The sequence below is a fragment of the Calliopsis andreniformis genome, chromosome 3 (assembly GCF_051401765.1).
Source record: "Calliopsis andreniformis isolate RMS-2024a chromosome 3, iyCalAndr_principal, whole genome shotgun sequence".
NCBI lineage: Eukaryota > Metazoa > Arthropoda > Insecta > Hymenoptera > Andrenidae > Calliopsis > Calliopsis andreniformis.
The window spans coordinates 26,596,463-26,607,928 of record NC_135064.1 but is presented as its reverse complement, the minus strand read 5'-3'; the positions used below and the strand labels follow the sequence as shown (position 1 = coordinate 26,607,928).

Below are 11,466 nucleotides of genomic sequence, written 5' to 3'. Positions count from 1 at the left end.
AGTGAAAGTTAGACAGAGATCACTCTGCTATGAGTAGTCGCAGAGTAGAATCCTGTGTCACCGATAATCCTTTTCTATTCGAGTTTCAGGTTAAATAGAGGAATCTTTTTCCAACGTTCTAATAACATACATCAACCACTACGGATATACGAGAAACTCCAATGTAACTTAACTAGTTTATCGTTTTCTTAACTTCAACGCCGATGCCAAACAGGTACAGCAACATTAGCATTACTGCGCGTTGTCGTTGTTGACATCACCTCTTGTGCATTTCAAAGCACGCTCGATGACACGACTGGACTTCCAGGCAACCTGCGTGCTGCCGACGAGCGAGATTGATGCTGGGAACCGTCCTGCTTCTGCTTCCCTTTCGGGTTTAGATCCCACAGATCTTTCGCGGATCAACGATTCGCGCAGCATTCTCGTGTCTGACTACAACAAAACCTATTCCACTGCGAACAGTAGAGGAACCGCAACTCTTCTTTCCTCAGCTCAACTTCTTATCGTTCAATTCTCCTGGGGATCAAAGGAACTTCACTCGAGTTCGCAATGCGTACAGTCCACCAACTTCATCGAAAGAATCCTCTCGTGATTTTCCAACCCGAAGTGCATCAGTTCTGAGAACACTGGTGAGAATGGAACAAGAATCTTCTCTGTCTGCATGAACAACGAGCTTCTCCGTGTATCGTTCCACTCGACTCCGCTCGAACGCGCATCTTAACGACGAACTGGACGACCCGACGACTCGATCCGCGAGGTCCGGCGTCGTGGGATAGCTGCAGTGAAAGTTTCAGACAGACTCGGCGGCTTCATCGATCGGAATCGCATTGATCGCGGCGAGGAGAGGCAGGGACGATCCTATCGGCGCGTTCACGTCGTCTCCCTATCGATCGGATGCTGGACGCGCTCCATCATGTCCAGTACATTTGTCAGGCCAACACGAATTCCGGTTGGAACACTTCGTCTTCGCTCTGTGTTATCCAAGATCGCGACACCGGTGTCTCGCATCGACGTGACAGATGCTCGACGCTTTATTAAGAGCCTACGATCGCGTTGAATCGTGTAAACGTCACTAGTAGACGTGGCTAGGGGTTATTCCTCTTCCATCCATCCGAGGACGTCGGTAATTGTGCTCGACAGATTCGTCCTGTGTTAGACGGTTGCTTTAGCTGATCTGCGTCGTGACAGTTGCCGTGAGTTGACGAAGAAAGTCAGGGGAGATGATCTTACTGCGGGCAACAGGCTGGACGAGTCTGCACGCTGTGGGAAATCCAGAACACGCGCTTCGTGGGTTGTGCGGCGGATGATTCCAGCGGGCGAGGTGGCTCCGCCGTTTGCGGGGTAGCGTAACGCCTAATCAAGTCGCACATCTCGTAGCAGAGAAAGCAGATACCTATTATCAGGAACGTATCCATCGTATCGATCACCTGTCTCTGTTTAAATGTCGAAGAAACCAATCCACCCACTGACTCAGGACGTTCTATCCGCCTGTAGCCTTTTATTACAAATTTCTTATTCGGCACCGACACAAAAGCCCCGGCGTTCCAGAAGCGTTGTCCTCTGCGGCGACGTCAACCACTCGTCACTTTCACCCTGACAAGTCCCTTTGTGGCTCGGAGGCGTGTGGGCGATCACGAAGGTAGCTCCGATATTAACGCAGCTGCCCCTTCCGTCAGCGAGCGTTGTTACGCGTCAATCGACTTGCGACCGCGAGCAGAGCGCACAGGTCTCCCTTGGCGATAGGAATCGAGACGCGTCGACGTCAGCGGGTTGTGTCGCTGCTAATGACAGCGACGTCAGTAATTATCGCGATCAGAAGGCTGTCGATGACTCCAACGTGACCAGGGCGTCCCGTTCAAAGCAGGCTCGTTGCGCGGTCATTGTACGCCTAGTTCAGGGTTGAACGTGCACCCTCGTGACACTCACTGACTGCAAACCAGCGGAACGTCGCTCGTGCGATCTGGAGGTGACGGTACTCGTTCACGCGCGGACAGGCCTCGCTCGCGTGAATTACCAGCGGCGAGAGGGAGCCACGTAGGGGCGGCGAGGAGGGCGGAGAAGCAAAACACAGACCATGTGAGTGCCTCCGAGAGGATTGTTCGAGCTGCCACAAGCTGACTACCTTTCTCGATGTCGCTCGCGTACCCTCTCCGCGACTCGCGCGATTGCGCCCCCTCCTGATGACTGTGTTCCACGGGGTGGCAGTTGTGACAGCTGGAGACGAGGTACGATGTTTCTTCTCGTGCACCACGCTCGCGTCCCAGCGAGTGGTCGCGCTTGAAGTAGGTCAACACAGCACGCAGTTGTCGCGATGCGACGCGGAAAGCGTGCACGTAGCGAGCGAAGCGGGCGACAGAGGCGCGGTATATCGGCGGGCTCGCAACGGGCCAGCGTATGACTACCAGATACTCTCGGCGTGAGGGTGCGCCTTTACGAGGGTGGGCGGGTGGAAACGAGGGATGCTGGGCGACGGCGCGGCCCGCGGCGCCACCCCCGACCCCTCCGTGCTCACAAAATCCACCAACCCCTTCTCTCTCTCCCTTTTCGCTTCTCTCCTCCGCTCTGCCCTTCTCTTCCCATTCTCCATCCTGCTCTACTTTCCCATCCCTTAGCGTACCTCGCCTTCATCGCCACTCTTCTCCCTCTTTCGCCGTCGTTTACACTGACTCTAGGCACAGTGTGGAACCAGTACACAGCCCTATTCTTCGCCGTCTTCGCGACTCCTTTTCTTAGTCATCTTCTCAACGTCGTTTCCCTCGCGACTCTGCGGATGTTAGGTCACAGCCTCGCGGATGGATGCTGCTTGATCTTCTCGTCTGCCGTGCGACTTTCTTGCGATGGGATCTTGGAGAAAATATGTTGATAGGATGTTTTTGTTTGTTGCGTAAGGTATTTTCTGCGGGGAAGATTTTTTCTAGGATTTTATAATAAAAATTATTAGTTTTTCCAGTGTGGCCGCTTTTGGGATTTAATGTTTTGTTCTGTTTATTTATTTGTTTTCTTGAATTTCGAGATAATAGGAGTTTTTGATTAAAATCGATAATATAAAACTAACAAAACAGGTCTTTTCATCAGGTTAAAAATAATAAATATTAACGATCATTTATTGTTGTATGAAATTTTTGTGAAAAATGCTTCGCCTCTCAGAAACTATCGATTTTTACCATGAAAGCAAGTTTTTTAAAACTACCTTGTATAAACTATTCGAGGTTTTTCAGCGATCATTGCAAAAGCTCAGTATTTTCTTTCCTGACCACTTCCTATATTTTATAGTTCAATTTTGCTCCATCCCGCTTAATACGTTGGGAATGACTAGGATCCTTGTTTTTGTTCCGCCCTCGTGCGTTCCACCTCTTCCTTTCATTCTCTCTTCAGTTTGGCTTTCATTCTTCACAATCGAACTCGCCCCATGCCCTCCATTTCTCTATTGTGTATCTCGCGTTTCGGTAATTATCTACACTGTGTTTGTGGACTCTTCTCAGCGCAGGGAAAGAACTGACGTCTTTTGTTGCACGTAATAACTCGTGCAAAAGAAAAAGTGCTTCAAAGGAAACGTAATCTGAAGCTAGCTCGAGTCAATCGTGTAAACACAAAGCGTGGACTAACAATAAGATTCTTCTACTTTTTCATCTGAACTCTGAGATATTTCTTAATTACCACAGCTTTTATAGAAACCAGCGACAACATGGTAATAATAAGTATAATAAGTGATTCAAAGATTTTGAAATACTGAATAATTGAAAATGATATAGAAATGCATAATGACGAACAGATAGGAGTGAATGACGTCAAATGAAATCAATTCTGATGAAATTAAAATTCAATATCATTTATGGATGTGAATGGATTATCCGAAAAGTCATCCCCCAATACGTAAAATATTTTCGCGACCTGTTTACTAATGGTAGTTATTGAAAATGGCAACTCATATACACGTCGAACTTAAATCCTTATTGCAAATTGAAATGTGCAAATCGCTAATGGAAATAGCGAACCACCATCGATGATGCATCTCTTCCTCTTCTTCGTAGCTAACTTTTCGAAGTATCAGTTTCAGCGAGTGCCGCGATATTACATTACCAGCGGTGCCATTACGAAGTAGGAAGAGTCAAATATCTCCCGGCAAATTCCACGCGTTATTTCCCCATTCTTCGGTCACCCCTGCCACTGATGTCCATCTTTCTACCCTTAGTCTTCCTCACACCATGCTTCTTTGTCATTCTCCTTTTCACGCTTATGCTCTGCCGATCAACTGCAGGAACGCATTACTTATTCTTTTCCCTTCAACTCGTCCTTTTCTGGATTTCAGACTCCAACAAAATTCTACACAATTCTGCTTATTAATTCAAGAGCTCATTCCAAAAACAACTCTTCTCAAATTTTACGACTAGAGATGCTATTCTTTGCTTTCTGCAAAAAAGAACGAAGATAGACAGGGATTGCTTTAGCTATCAACTTCTCAATCGGAGAAACCGATCAAGTTATTTATGTATCGATAGTGTCGTTATCCAAACGTTAAGAAAGTCATTTAACCCAGCTCATGTGGCTTTCCTACATAGTAGAATAAATAGTTTTTCACGGGCTATTTGACGTAATAAATAATAACTTTACCAATCGGATGGACCTTTACGACTGTCCGAAGATAAAAGCAGCTTGGTATTTTCAGCTAAAGCCACTGCTGTTTCATTTTCCCTCGATCCACAGTAACCGCGAGCGTTTCAAGCTTCGCACAGCAAAATTCCCCCGTTTTCGATCGGTGGCCCGATTGTTTCGGATTTCGCAGAAAAAGAGACCGACTTCCCGTTTTGCAGCTGCAACTACGAGTGTTTCAGGATCCGCTGGAAAAAAAAAGTTTTCATTTCAAACCGGTCCCGCCCCCTCCGATTATTCCAGGGGAAAAGGCAGCTTCTCGTCCCCCCGCGGAACCCCGATTGTTCTGAAATTCACGGAAAAGCGGCTTCTAGGCTGGTGAATAAATGGGCGAAACGATAACTTGCGAATTCCATTAAACGACGTCCGGGTTGCTGCGAGAATTAACCATACGAGGTCCACTAAACCCTTTCTAGTCAAGGAGTCTGCTTTGTCATACCCAAAGCTAGATTTTTGTGGAGCCGTAAGTTATACAGTTGTTGGTAAGTGGTTTCGAATCCTTTATTACTTGTCGGCGATTAGATTCTGTGTAACTGGTGACAGGAAAGTTAGACTATTTATCTTGGATTTTTGAAACGAACTTCGAAATACTCACGAGATGATTAAAGAGTATTCACTTATTAAAATATAAGGAAAATAAGAAGAATTGCAAGCACCGAAATTTTCAACTACTTAATGTTGAGCTAGGGGACAGAGTTTCGTCAATTGCATAGCAAATTTACCAGTCCATTCCATTTCAATAATTCTCTACAGATTCCTTCAATGGTGCTTCAACCCTCACTAAACCTTTCTCTTTGGCAGCACCGCCACGCCCATCAGAAGCCATGTGCTGATGCTTTTATCACCCTCGTGTCACCTCAACATCCTACGTCTCCAGAACATGGATTTCCATGTCTCTCGTGAGGAAAGCCGTGAAATCCAACTGACACTGAACGTATAGCTTGCTGCTCTTAAAGCAACTCCTCAATTTGCAAATCAACTCACTGCGAAGACACCGCTTTCGCGTAATCATCAACCACTGTTAGTGGCGCTTATCCATTCCGTTAGGTCGTCACGATGGCCTACACCTTGCATGCTGTGTCACGTGGTGTGTCAAAACCTCTCTTCACAAAGGATTAAATTGCGGACCCGTTTCTACCGCAGAGGAGGAACTATCCCGTGCCTTACAGCCTTTGACCAGATTCTAAGCCAACTCCTGGAGTGGTTTTATGGTGCAACTTTGCCCGACGAACAAAGCTCAAAGCTGCGATAGTCATGAATATGGAGAAAATGACGTCGCTTTTAAATGTACAAGGTTCAATGGATTCGACTTTCTATATAAGTTTAAGGGTGTATAGTTATGGTGCAGTTACGATTTCAGTGGTAACATGTGCATTCTGAAGGATAGTTTTAGTATAAAATTGGATCAGATAGGGAATTTCTGTACACTGATTGCTAAAGAGATATTAATCACTTTAGGTGCATCCTGTTTTCTGACACATTAGATGTTTCAAGTATTACTCAATTCTTGCTGAAGTATGAATAGAAACTAATCACTTTAGCAGTAATTCTCTAACAAACCAAACTGATTAATCTTACTTCCCATTCCTCCACTGCTAATCTGAATTTTTAAAAATAATATCCATGTACTTCTAATACCATGAATCTTCTCTATATTATTTCATGAATTAATGTGTGTCCTAATAAAGCTCACGTTGCCCGCTTAAAGAAAAACTTACCAGTGTCTTACCACTAGAAGCTTCCTTTCGACCTAGACTCTAGTAGTTCATCCCCAGGTGTCTCACGTAACCAGTTATCGATAAACAGGCCATCTGGCATACCAGCCACGGCTGTTCTGAAGACACAGCTCCCGCGAAGTCTCGCGCGAGTTTAATTGCGCCTTTAATGAACTCGGCCAGCCCCGAAGAAAAGTCTCCAGGGCGAGTTAAGGTTGACCGCGCAACGTGCTGAAAGATTAAGTGACCTTCTGCCTGCTGGTAGCACAGTTACACGGCGTGCCGTCATGAAAGGGTGGCAAGCGCCGTGACACGACCAACATTTGTACGTTACTCACGGAAATCTAATTTCGTGAGTGGTCCCGCTCGAGGTAATTGAGAGCGAACTCGAGCGCAACCGTTCGGCCGTGCCTCATCGAGGTCTTCCCTTTCAATTACTGTAATGGTCCACGGATTTTTGTTCATCGGTTCAGGGCGGGAAACAATGCTGGAGATCGGCCCTGACGATTAATTCGTGTCGCTGCGCGAATCATCGATCAAGTACGCTCGGGAACGAAGGTACAGGGTGGTTCAGATGTTTTTGAGACTCGAGGAAGTCGGTCAAACTGTCACTGGTACTTGATATTTAGTCTACAGTATTCTACTTGGAAGTTTCTTTACCAAGGCATCTGCAAAATGAAATAAAGTTCTGAAGAAGTTACTTGCCATAAGGTATCATTTGATATCGACCGCTATAATTGATCATTAGCCGAGGACCCATTGCCCAAGGTAGCTTCTGAAACATCGATCGCCCATCCACATGGGAATTCCCAGTTCCTTGACCAACTAAGTTCCTGAACCTAGGTCGAAGCTCGAGTTGTGTCTCTAAAGACATGTTCTTCCACAGTAACGAAATTTAAACTACCAATTTGCGTCGACTTAGCCTGCATTCGCTCTCTATACTTTCCAGAGGCATAGACCACTAGTAAAATAAAAGGCCTCTGAAGAAAATCTGCTTCATACCCACCGACACAAAATCCTGAGGGAACATATGGCATCTCAAACAGGGATTATACCCAACTTTTCCAATTTTCTTCAACGACGATAGGCTCAGAGAAGGCTATCAGTGGAAGGTGCACTGCTGATTGTACGAAGCTGCCGCGGATGTATGATAAACTCCGTTCTAAGAACACTGTCGGCGCAACGCGGCATAGACACATGGAAGGATTCCGTCTTAGGCTCGAATCACAGTAAGCTCGCGTAATTACAGGTAGACTGCGAGCAGTGCTTCCTGGTAAGCCGATAATTGGTGCCTGTTCGACTCAGATAAGGTCACCAGCCCATCGAGCGCCGCGTAGAATCTAGGAACTTCTACTTAATTGCTTCATATTTCTAGCAATATGATTATTTCCCTCTGGTCAGTGATATTGACGCCTGTTCTCCCATCGTCGCGATTTTCTTGTCAAACTACGTCCCAATCTTTACGACCCAGGATCACAAACGCTATCATCCCGACAGTTTTACGAGCTCCTTCGTTTCGCCGTATTTCCGTCGCCCGAATTTTTCATTTTATTTAGCTCCCGATTTTAGCTGTCGCTAAAAATTCGGTTTAATACCCATCACGTGACACTTGAGCGAGATGAACGAGGGGAAGGACCGTAGTACTGGGACTTTCGGTTCGAATCGATTTCCGCCAGGGCAATATTATGACGCGTGCCAGCCGCTGATACTAGGGAGGGTATTTTAAACGAAGCTCGACGTACAGGGACTGTTAAATAACGCGATCAGGGCTGGGAAAGACTTAATCGAGTGAAAAATTTTCGTTCGCGCGATAGGGTAGTTCCTTTGTGAGATACGCGAACTTTGTAGGGTACAGTTCTACTTGGATGATGCCCTAGATAGAACCGGGCACTTCGCTTCCGGTTCGCCACTGAAAATTATTTTATTTCACAGTCAGGAATATTCTACTTCCGAACCATCTATTGTCGAAAAGGAAACTTACACGACCCAAATTTCTTCTTTCCGATCCGACATTTATAACGTCGATTCAGTGAGATATAAAACTTAACTTCAACGTACTTTCAATTTTTATCCATTCAAGCATAAATTTGCGGACTTCGTGACTCAATTATTCATACCAGAAATTCGAGGTCTCTTTCCTTTATCTACTATTAATATCTCCACTGAAATATTTTCTGAAATCCCGAATAATTCATTTAAAACATCACAATCTTGCATTTCATTTCACCTCAAATGTAATTCCCCTATCTTCATTACATGACTATGCTCTCACATGTTTACCTCGCCTGAGGCATTCTGAAAAATGAATAATAATATGTTCCATTACCAAAGCTTCAAACTGCATCACACTAATGCATCAAATATGATTTAAAAGGAACTTTTCATTCGATATTCCTTTTACAGAAAAAAAAAAAAAATAATAAAAACTGGGTCACATAAGAAGGTAAAACGTTTATGCCGCGCTCGAGGCGACTTCCAGGATGGCTGCATCTTTAATGCAACCACCACATATTTATATGAGTTTCTTGTTTACCCAGCAAGGAGGGAGGATGAGTATCGGAAAAATATTCGATACGCAACGTGGATTTGATAATCGCAAAGCGTACCCGCGCCAGCAATGCTTTGCCTCATTGGCAGAGCTTTCAATCAATACGGCCGAACAAATCTAACAAACTCGTCCGCTTGTTTAACCGGCAGAGTTTCAGCAGCCCCTACAGCTCAGCGGCACTGAGGGCCTGTGGCAAAGATTTGCAGTGGTCTCGAGCGTGTTGGAGAGAACTGATTTGATCGAGCATGCCCCCGGTTCCCCAAGTGCGGTAACTTCCTAGTCGACTCCGATTAATCTGGTTCACGAACGCATAGGCACCTCTGCGCGTTCTGTCGAGAAAAGTACGATACTGCTTCACAGTTTTTTTCAACTTGCGTTTACGTTCATTAACCAAGGCGCTTGGCAGTCTGGGATTCGTTTTGTCTTCAATTTTGCACCTCTAATTGTACTCTTAATCTAATTGCTTTCTTTCAGCGATGCAATTAGTCATCTTATTATTATTTTAGATTGTTTTTATTACTAAAAACAGTCCAGTAGTATAAGTCAAGCATTTGGTACTTCATGCCATTTTTAGTAACATTAATGTCGTTCAAAAATTCATAAATATTACGATTTATTTATTACGAGGTGTCTAATGTAATATAAAATCTCTAAATATGTAAAGAGTAGTAAAGAAGTTTACACTACAATCATCAAGAATGAAGCTTCTGCCGAAGAAAAGAACTTCCGCGGAACAATTTGACGCGTCATTGACTCGACTATAACCATGAACCACACAGAATAAAACCTTAATGTTTAAAAACTTCAGCTCGCGGCAAGATACGATTACGGGTGGCTGGTAAAAATAAATCCATGCACAAATTACAGTAAAAACAAATCACGGTTAAGTGGTGTGCCTATTAATTGCCGAGCTGTCGAGCATATTAAAGCCAACGGTGATCCATCGAAACGCGAAACGGGGTCAGTTCTGCTAACTAAAACGGTTTCATCGATAACTATACCAGAGGCTAGGCGTCGAAGGTGGAATATTTAACACATATGAACGCATCTGCCACACACATGCTCCACCTCTTCGCGCCAGCATCGGCATAGGAACGTCGTCTAACGGTCGACTATTGATATATTTCGACGTTTACGACTTGGAGTAACTTTGCCTAATATATGGCCAGACTTGGACTGTAAATTTCCCTGCTCCCGAATATGTACCCATTCCGAACCATCCAACCATTCTCTATAACCTCTGTACTCCTACCCTCTATTTACTCGAACGCCTCTAAGCTGCCTTGGGAGGGTGAAGATGAACGAACCTGAAGGAGAAGGAGATTTATTCTACGACAAAAGGAAGTTTAAAAAATGAAGGAAGGCATATAACATGCATTTTCAGGATCCCTCATTGTTACTGAAGTTATACACTATCTCGTACTGTATTTTCTTCAAGTATGAAAAGCAGAATTAATGAACTAAATTACAGCTACTCAAACAGCTGGAAACAAGCTTAGATCGATACTAGTAAAACCTATTCTCTAAAACCATTGTCTCCAAGGTTTCTTTCGATCACTAAACTTGGTCTATTTCCCTCTAAGCGTGCCCTCAAATTTCACCCAAAGATTTCCCGCTACTGAATATCTTCAAACGTTTTAAAGATCCCAACAGACCGACTTTTCGTAGGGTTAACTGGAGGAAGAAAATTGCAGCTTCCGCGGAAAATAGCGGAAGGAGGCAGGCTCTGTGAACGAGCCACGGTCTGGTAGAGGGAAGAGGAGAAGGAAGTTGGGCAAGATAGAAATTTTCAAGTCGCGATCGTGCCTCTTGTCGATCGCGAGGGCCGACAAGCCGTCCCTGATCCCAATTATGATAGAACTCATTAGAGAAATTATCTGCGTCGAGTGAAAGGAACAAAGTACTCCCTCGTTCGACACAGTACTTCTGTCAAAGTTGCCTGGCACGGACGTCCCGCCGTTATATCATTTTAAAGACACCCCTCGGCCGAGGAAGAAAGCGCGGGCTCGCGTAATTTATGACGAAAGCCCCTCTAAGTAATTAACGACGGACCGAACCGTTTACTTTCTTGCGCGAGTTGAGCGTTCAGTCGGATTATTTCAACTCAGAGGCGAAAGTTCTCCGGTAATTTTGTCGGGGACTTCTTCAGTACGAGACAATGCATCGCGAGAAATGAAAAGATAATGCGATATAATTTGTACCCTGCGAGGGCGTGAATTTCTTACCGTCGACATTTAATCCTCCGGAACGCTGTTTCTTAGGGATGAAATGCAATTACAATGAACAGACGGATTAAACATTTTCTGCGTGCCTAAGGTTCTCTAGGTGGATCAGTTTTCGGGATAATGGTTACTTGAACTCGAATTTCTAATTTGTTCGTGTAGTATATTGAGCTGATTTTATGAATTTTTTACTTTATGAGACTAAGAAATAAATTAGTTTCCGCAATTGTATATTTGCGTTCGATTAAGTGGTAGCAACTGATTTCTCCGATCGAAGTGCATCGTTCTACGTTAACCGTGCAGTCATGAGGTATTCATACGTTTGATCGTG

At 44.7% G+C, this 11,466-nt stretch overlaps 1 protein-coding gene across 1 annotated transcript in view; it reads right to left on the bottom strand.

Annotated features, from left to right (window-relative positions):
• Positions 1-11,466, bottom strand: part of Rg (A kinase anchor protein rugose) — a 305,329-nt gene that overhangs the window by 177,825 nt on the left and 116,038 nt on the right. The gene's annotated exons all lie outside the window — the stretch shown is intronic.